Genomic DNA, 11275 nt, shown 5'->3' on the forward strand with positions numbered 1-11275 from the left:
CTCATCACAACTCCCCTCAGGAAGTTGTAGAGTGCAATGAGGTCTCCCTTGAGCCTTCTCTTTTCCAGACTAAACAATCCCAGCTCCCTCATGTTTCTGTTTGCATTAGTTGAATATCCAGAAAAAATGTCCAGAAATTCAATTTAAGGCACCCCATGCTTTTCAGAGTTCAGGATTTTTTTGTCTTTTTCTGGAAGTGCCTAAATGACATCACTAGCATCAGGGAAACCTATAAGCTGTCTTACCCTTTGTTAGAAATAAAGTAGTAGAATACATCAGATTCTAAGAATGTTCTCAAGACTCTGGTTTATCTATGGCATATGGTTCTGCCTACTAGAGCATGAAATGGCAGCTTTCTACCAACGTGATAAAGCAGAACTTCATAAAAAACAACAGCAAAAACCCTAAAAAAACCTTAAACAACATCCTTACACAAATCCAAAAGAAAACTAATTCTTTTAATTCTGATGTAATTCAGATATGACACAAAGCACAATTCTATTCTAAGGCTTGCTGATATTCTTGAGTATTTAAAAACCGTTAGCAGGCTTAAAAACTGCAGATTTTATTATCTGATAATTTATTCTTCCCTTGAAGTTCTGTGTTGCTATCACAACATATTGTTAGGTTGGTAATGTTTTTTAAGTAGGTGTAGATAAAATTTCAGTTTGGAAATTAATTATAAGTAATAGTTGAAAGATTTCTGCTATATCCTCTAAAAGATATTAGTGCCTTTTTTTATCCTAAAGTAGTTATGGCCATACAAGAAGGCGGCTCATAGCGAAAGCTGTAAGTTAGCCTGTCCACTCAGAATTTTGGTTACATAAACATTTAAAATAATCTTGTATTTTCAGATTATCACTTTATAAGCTAGTAAATGTTCTTCACCAGTATGACACAATGTCTGTTGTGACTTTTTCCGTTTATTTGCTTTAAAGACTTTATGTTTGACCTTAATGCAGTTTCTGTTTCCTAAAACTGCTGATGGGGCAGTCCCTTTTAACGTAATCTTTTTCTTCTGTTACTGATATGCTAATTTTGAAACTAATGACATAAAGCTGGTGCAGAAGGCTAATGTACTGCTTACTGATTACATTACAGCTCCTGATTTTTTTTTTTTTTAATTTCCCTCACCAATGTAGATTACTGTCTCATTACAGTGTATTTTCTGGCTTATGTATTGTCTATTATACTCGATTCTATGTGTAAAATCTTCCATAGGCAAGAAGTTATTCAGATTAACTGAAATACTCTTTCTGAGAATAAAAATACGTAAACGTCAGCAATTATATTCACTCTAAAAGCACCTTTTCTACTGTGGTGATGGATGAGTCAGAAAGACTGAATTATACTTTCCTCTCAATGGGAGTCTAATAAGATTATAATTCAAAAGACAGCCCTGCACCAATGTGAGATTTTGACAAGTTAAGGAAGGCCCCATCAGCTGCCTTTGGCCAAAGCACGCTGTATACTATCCTACATCCTGGCTCTTGAGCTGACTCCCAAACTTGCAGATGGAGCCCCAAGGGCTGCTGATCCTCTACTTTCACATGCACTGATGTGTGCTTCAGTCTGCTGGCAACCTGAGAATTTTGCCTGCAGTACTGCTTTATTTGAATTCATTGCTTATGGCAAAGTAAAAGCATCTCTTATATATAAAAATTCACCTGAGTTCACAAGCTTGAAGATGAAAACAACAGATTTATTCTAGCAAGGAAAGGAGATTAAGCTCTTGCTTCAAATGAAAGGCATATAAACAAAAACAAAAACAAAAAAAAAATCAAATTTATAAAATATCAGTCTCTCATTCTAGTTGTCACTTAGGGTTTCTCCAAGTTATCTCTCACTTGAAAAGCTACAGGGGCAGTTTCAACACTCTTTTCAGAGTGCCTGTGTTCAGCGTGGGACCTTATCCCGGCACTTCTCTCTTTCATTTATATTTAACGGTTTTCTAGTGGCTTTTGAATACTAACGCAGCTTCAAAGCATGCGGTAGGCTTTTTTTTTTTTTTTCCCTTTGCTATTGCTCTCATTTAGGGGACCTCGTTACCTTGACATAGCTTCCTGTCATCTTTGAGAAATCTAATGGAGCATTCTTAAACTTATTTGAAAAGTAATCCCTCTGAGGAACTTTCCATCACATCAAAGTGCTAACTTTTTCTCAAATTCACCTTTTGCGCTGTTCTCTGAATTGTAATGAATCACAGATCATTAAAGTTTTATCTACACAGTGTTGGCTTGCTCACATTCTACAGAAACCACATATGACACATTTAAAGATGCTATTAGTTTTAAAGGTCATTGTTTCAAATACCTCCCTCCCACTTTCATTCTGTGTGCTGCGTGAGAAAATTCGGCACGGAAAGTAATGACACAAAATAGACATCACAGAACTACTTTTAAAGAAAAACTTTCCAAAGTACAATCACTGTCAATATAATTTCACATTTTTCTCCAGGTCACTGCTTTCTCCACAAGGAATGAGCAAAACAAAACAAAACACAAAAACATTTCATGATGGTTAGCTCACTTTCAGGGTTCTGATGCTATGAAGAAGATGAAACTGAATGCTTACTGTATATGCAAATGTAATGTATATAGAAGAGCAATGAAAGTTTAACTCCATTACTGAGGACAACAGGGTAATGAGACTAAGACTTTGTCAGAAGAAAAAGAATAGAGACAAGTGAAAACAAAACACTTTCATCTCATGTTTCTACAGTTTCTTCCTTCCTAAAATTTAATTAAAATTGTAATTAAATAAGTGTCACTTCAATTCTGGATAGCAAAGCCTATCATTTTTCTTACATAATTAAACACCAACATTAAAACAACATCAATCATGTTTAATAACTACAAAATGTTATTGCTGATCACATAAAAAGGCATTTTTCTTTCAAGAATTAGTTTTTCCCAGAGGTTATATTTAGGTTATTATTTAATCTTATAAAATAAGACAAACAGCAGAGAGGCTGTGGAAATTATGAGCTTCTCCAGGTAAACAGCTAATCAGGATTCTGGCCCCTCAGAGACTCAGTGGTAATCTTGTTCTTTCCATATGAAATAATTAGAAAACCAATGGATCACACAAAGTTTTGATTCAAGATAATTCAGTTTTGTATGCATAAAGGAAAAAAACCTTTTAAAGACCAAAACCTGGAATAAATCTTTTCACTTTATGCACACTGGTGTAGAATTCATTTTACTTGCTCTATTCAGCTGCTGCAATACACAGCTTACCCCTTGCTTATGAATGCTCAGAATCCTGGAGGCCTTCACAGTTTTTGCACATGAAACAAAATCAAAAGGAAATAAATTTAAAAATAAAGGAAAATCCAGTCTAAATTTATGCATTAAACCATTCATTGCCTTTTCTACAGTACACCAAATGTCTACGTGGGCATGAAAAAGAAGTAATGAAAACTGATGAGAGTATTTCAGTGTACAGCCTGAAAAAGGCCACTTTTTTTTTTTTTCATCAAAACTCGCTTGTCTTGCACCTGCAAGAAATTGTCCGTTGTAACAGAACAATCAGTAAAAGCAGCTTTTGAGGCACATGAAATGCATACTGCATCATGCTGGATTTCAGGCAGAGAAGGTTTTAGCTAGATCAAGATTATCTCCTGTTGAAGAATACAAATAGGATAATTTATTACCTGGATTTGTATATCCTGCTATTTTTATCTCCCCCTTCATTTTTCTTAGATTTTGTAGGTCTATATTCAAGTACTAAATGGTAGATTAGATGGGCTAGAAGTTCCTCTTGCCAGTCAGTGGAGGTAAGGACTCATGCACCCTGAGTGTAGACTGAAATTTTGTCCTGGTTTCAGCCAGGACAGAGTTAACTCTCTTTCTAGTAGTTGACATAATGTCTTGTTTAGGACTTAGGATGAGAACAATGTTGATAACACATTGATATTTTAGTTGTTGACGACCAGTGCTTACATAATTCAAGGACGTTTCAGCTTCTCGCACTGCCCTGCCTGCAAAGAGTCTGAGGATGCACAAGGACTTGGGAGGAGACATAGCCACTGACATAGGTCAATTGATCCAAGCTGGCCAAAGAGTTGTCCCATAACATGTGGCCTCATGCAGAATGATTAAATGATTAAACTGGGGGAGCTGGCCGAGGGGACTGACACTGCCTGGGGACTGGCTGGGCATCAGTCAGCTGGTGGTGATTAATTATTTTGGAGGTCATTTCTTGCAGTTTATAGTTTTAATTTTTTTTTTTTTTTCCTTACTGCCCTGGCTTCATCTGCGATAGAGTTGATGTTTTCTTCATCTGGTATGTCTGGTATGATGCTATGTTTTGGTTTCAGGAAAAAGAACAATGTTGGTAGCACACAGATGATTTAGTTTCACTGAGTGGTGCTGTACTGAGACATTTTGCTCTCTCATGTTCTCATACTGTCCTCCCACCAAGGGTAGCTGAGGGGCACAAGATGCTGGGAGGGGACAGAACCAGGACGGCGGACCTAACCTGGCCAAAGGGATATTCCATACCATATGATATAATGCAAAATAAACTTGAAAAATAGTGATGAGTTGGCCAGGAGATCAACCGCTGCTTGGGGACTGCATCAGTGAATCAGCAATTACTTGTGCACCACTTGTTTTGTGCTCACACGTATATGTATATATACATATATGCATGTACATAGGTATTATTACCTTTGTCATTATCTTTTCTTTCTCTTCCTTTTCCGTCTAAATAAATAGTTTTTAATCTCAAATCTGAGTTCTACTTTGTAGTTTTGTTTTCCAATTCTCTCCCACAACCCGCTGGGAGAGAAGGGAGCAAGCAAAGGACTGTGTGGTGCTCAGGTACCTAACGAGTTAAACCACAACAAATATCTTTGTCTTAGGTCAGTACATAGGCAGTATTTTAAACTTGTTAAACAATAATGTCTCTTTTACTATTAAACTGCCCTTATCTCAACAGACATCTTCTTGCACTTTCACCTTGATTCTTTGGATTTCTACCCAAGTCCACTGACAGGGAGTGAGCAAAGACCTATGTGGGACTCAGCTGCCTGCTGGGTTAGACCACAACAAATGTCTTAGGTCAGTGCATTTTATAATATATGTTCCTATGGAATATTATTAAACTACTGATTGATAGTTATCATTAATTTATATACAAGACAGTTCATCAAGAATATAAGATTGTTTTCTTGTTTGCTTTTCCAGTTCACCTAAAACTTCTATGAAAGCTAACATAGTTGTAGGAGCAAATTTGGGCCAAGCACACTATGTTGCATTTAAGTGAATGTGGGAAAACAAGTAAGCCCTCAGCTGGCTCTTATGTTAGAGTATGAAAGGCAGGAATAAAAACCTTCATTCTTATTTTCAAGTATGATGAGATCAATAAAGGAAGCAAAACACATTTATTGTTACGTAGTGAACTTTGCATTATACAAAGAGTATAAAAATAGAATGTACTGTGTCTGCATCACACGGTCTAATTTATTTTCATAGCAGAGCAAAGTCCACTTAGGTATCAGTTATGCGACAATTTTAAGGTATTCTGAAAAGAACATGTACAAGTCCTAAATGATAATAACTGGATTAAAAATTATACTTTGATCTTCCCACAATAAAGGTCACTACGTAAAATGGACTTGAAAGCTCTTTTTAAGGAAGAATATTTTTAAAAATAAAAATGACCCAGATATACAAATTATATATAGCAATACAGAATAGCAAAATTCAGTGGAGAACTAAGCATTCAGGATGAGTGCACAGCTCTTTTGTTATTAATCCTTTCACAAAAATCTAAATTAAAAAGCAAACCTAAATAAGAAAATACATAATTCAGGAACAATTCTCCATCTACCACAATATTTCCTGCACTTATTCCTTACACACTGTCTCTTGACTATTTGCATTTTTTTCCCTTCAAATTATTCATCCAGGTGTAGGGCCATATTTTGACAAAGGAGTTATAAGACACCCACATGTCTGTTATTTCAGTACTAATTAGCTGGTATCCACATGTAATGACAAGCATGAAAGATTTGTCTTCATCCTACCCCTAGAAGGTTGGTTTTTTCTCTCTTAAATGATAGATTTTGTGAGGCTGGAGATTCACAGTGGCTAAATGAGTAACCTCTGATACAATATCCCAAAACTGGTTTCATTTGCATTCATTTTTAATTTTATGCCTTTTCAGTCAAGTTTTTGGAGTGAAAGCTGAAAAATCTTCACTGGTAAAGCTGACTGTGCTGCAGAATGCAATGACATTATTCCTATCAAGCCCACTTATTCCTGCTGTCTCAATATTTTCCTTGAAGATTGTGTGCACTATAGTAAGCTTACTCAAATATCTAATCCAGGCTGAATATAAGTTCACAAAAATAATGGCTTAACATGACTTTAAAACTCCAGCATTAAGAGTATGCTATAGATACATCCTGTATTCTGTGATCCTTTGTACTAGATTTTTTAACATACTTCATTGAAAGGATTTGTGAGGAATCTATCAGAACATCTTATCTTCTTCAGTGTATTTTATAATACATAATCAATATAGGCAGCTTTATATTTTCAGAGAACATCCACTCAGTTTTCTCTAATGTTTCTGATTGACTACAGTTCCTCACTTTCTTTACCCATCATGTTTTCTGGTTATAGTTTACTAACTTCAGCAACATCTGCAGAGTACTCTGAAATCTGTAAATGTGGCCCAGACTTCACTAGGTGTAGCTGCTCAGGGCTGCAGTTGCATACAAGGCCCTGAAAACTCGGATGGGTTATTTACTTGGGCAAGAGCTTGTGTTAAGTGATAAAAGTCTAACTGTTCCCAAATACTCTATAGTTAGATTGTCCAATGCCTGCCAATACAATAAGTAAACACAAACCTTAAATTATAACACTACTCACTGAACACCATCAAAGATAGGCAATAAATCTCAGATATATATTTTTTCATCATTCTTCAGGTAAGAAGAAACACGTATTATTAGAAAAATAGCACAAGTAGGTTTTCATTGTCCAAATCTGTGACTAAAATTATAGTAAGACAGGGACTTATTTTCATTTGAGTAAAACTCTATGCTAAACAAACTGCTGAATTTAAATACATCCAAATAAATCATCAAATAACCTATTTAAATATTCTCTTTGCTACTGGAAAAAAAGTTGGAAAATCAACTGTGACTTGAGTGGCCACTACTACCTCATTTTATCTTGTGAGACCTGATGTATAAACATGTTTATAGAATTGAAATGTCTCTCAATACCAGTACTTGTGTAATAACTGCTTCAACAAGAATGTAGCTTACCCAGTTATCCCCACAATAAATTCTTGTGCAGACTGCTGCATAATGACAGAAAATTATACCTTATAGTACTTCATACTTTTACAAAAGCATTTTTGCATGTTTCACTCAAGTTTAGAGAACATAAGTGCAATTTTTTTTTCTCATAGGACTGATACTTTTTCTTCAACTATACATTAAAAACTGAAAACAGTTTCTCTTCTCCTATCGAATGCATTTTAGGAAATGTACTTTCTAAACTAATTTATCTACTCTTTCAAATATGCCCAGACAATTTACACAGTTAGCATGCATTAACCGCAGTTGGAGTTATTATAATTTTTGACTCATCAAAACAGTTTGCTTATGGCAAAGAGCATGCATCTAGATGAGGTCCTATCATACCCTCTTAAATTGTACTTATAAAAATGTGTTGTAGCAGTAGCTTCTAGAAATCTCTGCAAGATTTAATGAGTAGTCATATTCTCTAACAGAGATATTTCAAACAAAAATGTTACTTTTTCAAAATCAGATCTGATTGTACCATTATTCAAACTATTTTTTTTTCAGAACTCATATCTGCACGTCATTAATTTATTAAAATATTCTGAAATATTCAAAGCAAATACATATATTGGAAAAGATGTAGATCTACTGAATCTATATTATATCCAGAAGAATAATATAGAATTATACAAGGAAGATGGTGCATGCAACAGTACATGGTAAATACATAATAAAGTATTTTTGCCCCTCTTCTTTTATTTTTTTTACACATTTCAAAATTTTTGAATGGGAAGATTAGATTTTTCACTCATACGTGAAAGTTGATGCTATTTTCAGAGTTCCCTTTATCCTAGGAATAGCTTAGAAGAATGTAGTGATGTTGGATCAAAGGTAAATAGGTTGGTGATTCATATAATTTCTTGTTTTAGCTGTGTAGTACATTTTCAGTATGATCAAGCAAACCATAATGAGTCAAAAGGAAATTCGCTTTTGAATTTAATAATTACAGCTGATTTCTGTCCATTCATTTGATTAAAGACACTCAGTATCTTTCATTGTTATTTTTAACATTTTTACAGTGCTTTACATTTTCAAAGCACTCTGCTGACATTACCTGATTAGTCCTCATAATGCTCATACACTGTTTTAAGTGTTTTTATATCCCAGTCCCATTTTAATTGCTATTAAAATCTTCATTAATTGTATTTATAATGGGTCATTAAAATGAATGTTTAGTAGGAAAGCCTCATTACCAAGAATTTGTATAGCATATTCCTTAAACTGTAAAATATTTTGGTATGTGACACTTCAGATTTAGACCAGCACTGAAATCTTCCATGAAGGATGTTTAGCTAGTCTTCCTCGGGGTAGCACAACAACAACTTGTGTTGGTGTTCCTCCACCTCTTTTCACTATCAGTCTAGGGAAAGTTTTGTTTCTCAACAAGCTGGGTGAAATGAAAATCAATGCAAATAGTGCCATTGGGATACCACCTACTAAAGTCAATGAAAAAGCAGCATAGAAGTCCTGATGGCAAAGCTTCTTCCAGCAGCATGTGGTCATGAGACCCTGAGAAAGCAGAGCTGCTAGCTTATGTGGGGTACTAAAGGACTGCCTTTTTGTTTTTGTTGTTAAGTTTATTGGCTTGTTTTTGTTTTTTCCCCATGAACAACCCACAGCCAGTTCTTGACCTTACAACTAAGTTTAGAAAGCTTACATTTTTAAATTTGTTTCTTAGCTTCCAAAATGTCATACAAAATTCCAGCCAGTAGTTGATCTAGCTGTTTGTCCTCTTGTTTTTTAAAACATTTCTTCCTCTGTTATGTAAATACAATCCAGAAAACATTTCATGTTTCTTCACTTGTCTATTTTTTTTAATTGCTAGACACAAAATCATATTTGTAAATCCTTGTATTTCTGAAACCTATGTACAAAAATAATGCATCATCTAGCACATGTGACACATTGGACCTGTCCCACCTACATTGTGTCTCTGAACAAAAACAATGTACAGTTTTTTGAAAATGCTGTTAAGTGATCTACAATGTTTAATGCTAGCTCACAATGAAAAGCTGCAATTGAAATACTTCTTGATGGCGGTGACTATATAGTTATGGATTCATAATTAGGACTTAATTTCACAGGCACCAATCACGTACAGCATTGAATTTAGAAATTGCTCAGAGCTCCTGAAATGTCTGTTACTTAACTGGGTTATATAACCTCCCCACCTATGTTCTTAAATGTGTGTGCTCTATATTGGCATCTCTTGGAAATTCTTGCCCTTAGTCACACCAGAGCCACTCCTTTTTGTCACCTAGTAACTTTCTAATAGTCAACATCAACCCAGTTTCTGAGCTAGAGCTTAATTTTTGAAGTGCTGGTGGAATACAGTATTTTTTCATATTCTGGGTGAGTTACAAATAGTAAACAGCATTGCCTGAACAAAGGACAACATCTTTTGAAAGCGTTTTAACAGAAGAAAAATTGCAGCAGTACATTCTGAACATAAAATGGAAATGGCAGAAAGTAAGATTACAACTTCTGCTGACAAATCAGGAAAAATCCTGCAAAAAATCTGGCACCTGAACTTTCTAGGAGGACAGTTGCTTCTGAAAAGAGATCTGAATAATGAAGAGATAGTGGAATATGTGCAACAACTGATCTCTTCAACAGAAGAGCTGAGAGGATCTCTCAGCCAACAGCTGGAGAACATTACAGAAAATCTTCAAGACACTTTCCACCTGCTGAGTACTCTCCTTGACAAACACAAGGAACTGACTGTCAGTCCAGGCAAGTATGGAAAAGCTACCCCCTGAAAGGAACGGACGGGGTGTACTGGATAACAATTTCTGCTGTGCAATGGTACTGGATGGATTTAAATTTTCACTTATTAGTATTTCAGCATTTGGCCATTCATTAGAACAAAGGAATTAATATTTCAAATATTATATCACTATTTTGTGAGACTCAATATAAGATTCATAATTCTCACTATATGAGAATAATATATGTATATAATTAAATAATCCATTCTTTTACTGTCTTATGTACTCCATAATGTAGTAGATTGACATTGGCTAGATGCCTGACACCCACTCAGCCATTCTCCATTCTCAGCAGGACAGGAGGAGAAAACATGAAAGAAAAATGTTGAGATAAAAACAGGGAGATTGCTTACCATCGTAAGATAAATATAGTCAAGATCCAAGAATAATTCATTTGAAACTGGAAAAGTATTGCAAAGAAATAATTTTTAGACTGAGATCAACAATGAAAAAACTTATCCAAAACTGTACTCTGTAGTTTTAAATTATTCAGGTGTTGATAGAGCTGAAAGTGAAATCACATAATAGCACACCTATGAAATTCTTACTCCATACAATTATTTCCTTGAAAACTTTGAGATATCAATTTACTTCATATGACACTATTGAATAAAGTGAATGAGATCAGTGTTTTCCCCTAAGGTTTGTATCAAACCCTTTCTATTTTCCTACCTGTATCACATTCTCTTTCTATTATGAGTCAAGAGCATACTACATCATGTTCCATCTATACAATTTTCTTATTTCTATTGACTTTCACTAGATTTAACCTGAGAAACAAAGCTTTCCAAAATCTCATGCAGAAAACAGAAATAAGCATGAATTTCTCCCAGAGCTCTGCAGTGCACTTAACTAATGAAGACAGTTTCAGATATAAACAGATTGACAGTGTAAGCTGAGGACAGAGCTGAAAGTAATAAAGATGAATCGTTGGAGAGAGTACTTGGAATGATTTCTAAGAAAAGGTGTAAGATAAGACAAATGAGGGTTGATAAAATAAACTTTTAGTTATATGCAAGCAAACTTCCACCATTCCTATAACTGGATGCTACAGTACTGTATATGTGTATATAATTTACATTATTATCTGTTCCTTGCAAAAAGTAAAGTATGTTTCATATTGAGACCATGTAAAACAGCTTTGTTAAAGCCCCATATACCACAGTCAAGTTTCATAGAA

This window comes from Tympanuchus pallidicinctus, unplaced genomic scaffold (assembly GCF_026119805.1).
Source record: "Tympanuchus pallidicinctus isolate F22 unplaced genomic scaffold, pur_lepc_1.0 scaffold2, whole genome shotgun sequence".
NCBI lineage: Eukaryota > Metazoa > Chordata > Aves > Galliformes > Phasianidae > Tympanuchus > Tympanuchus pallidicinctus.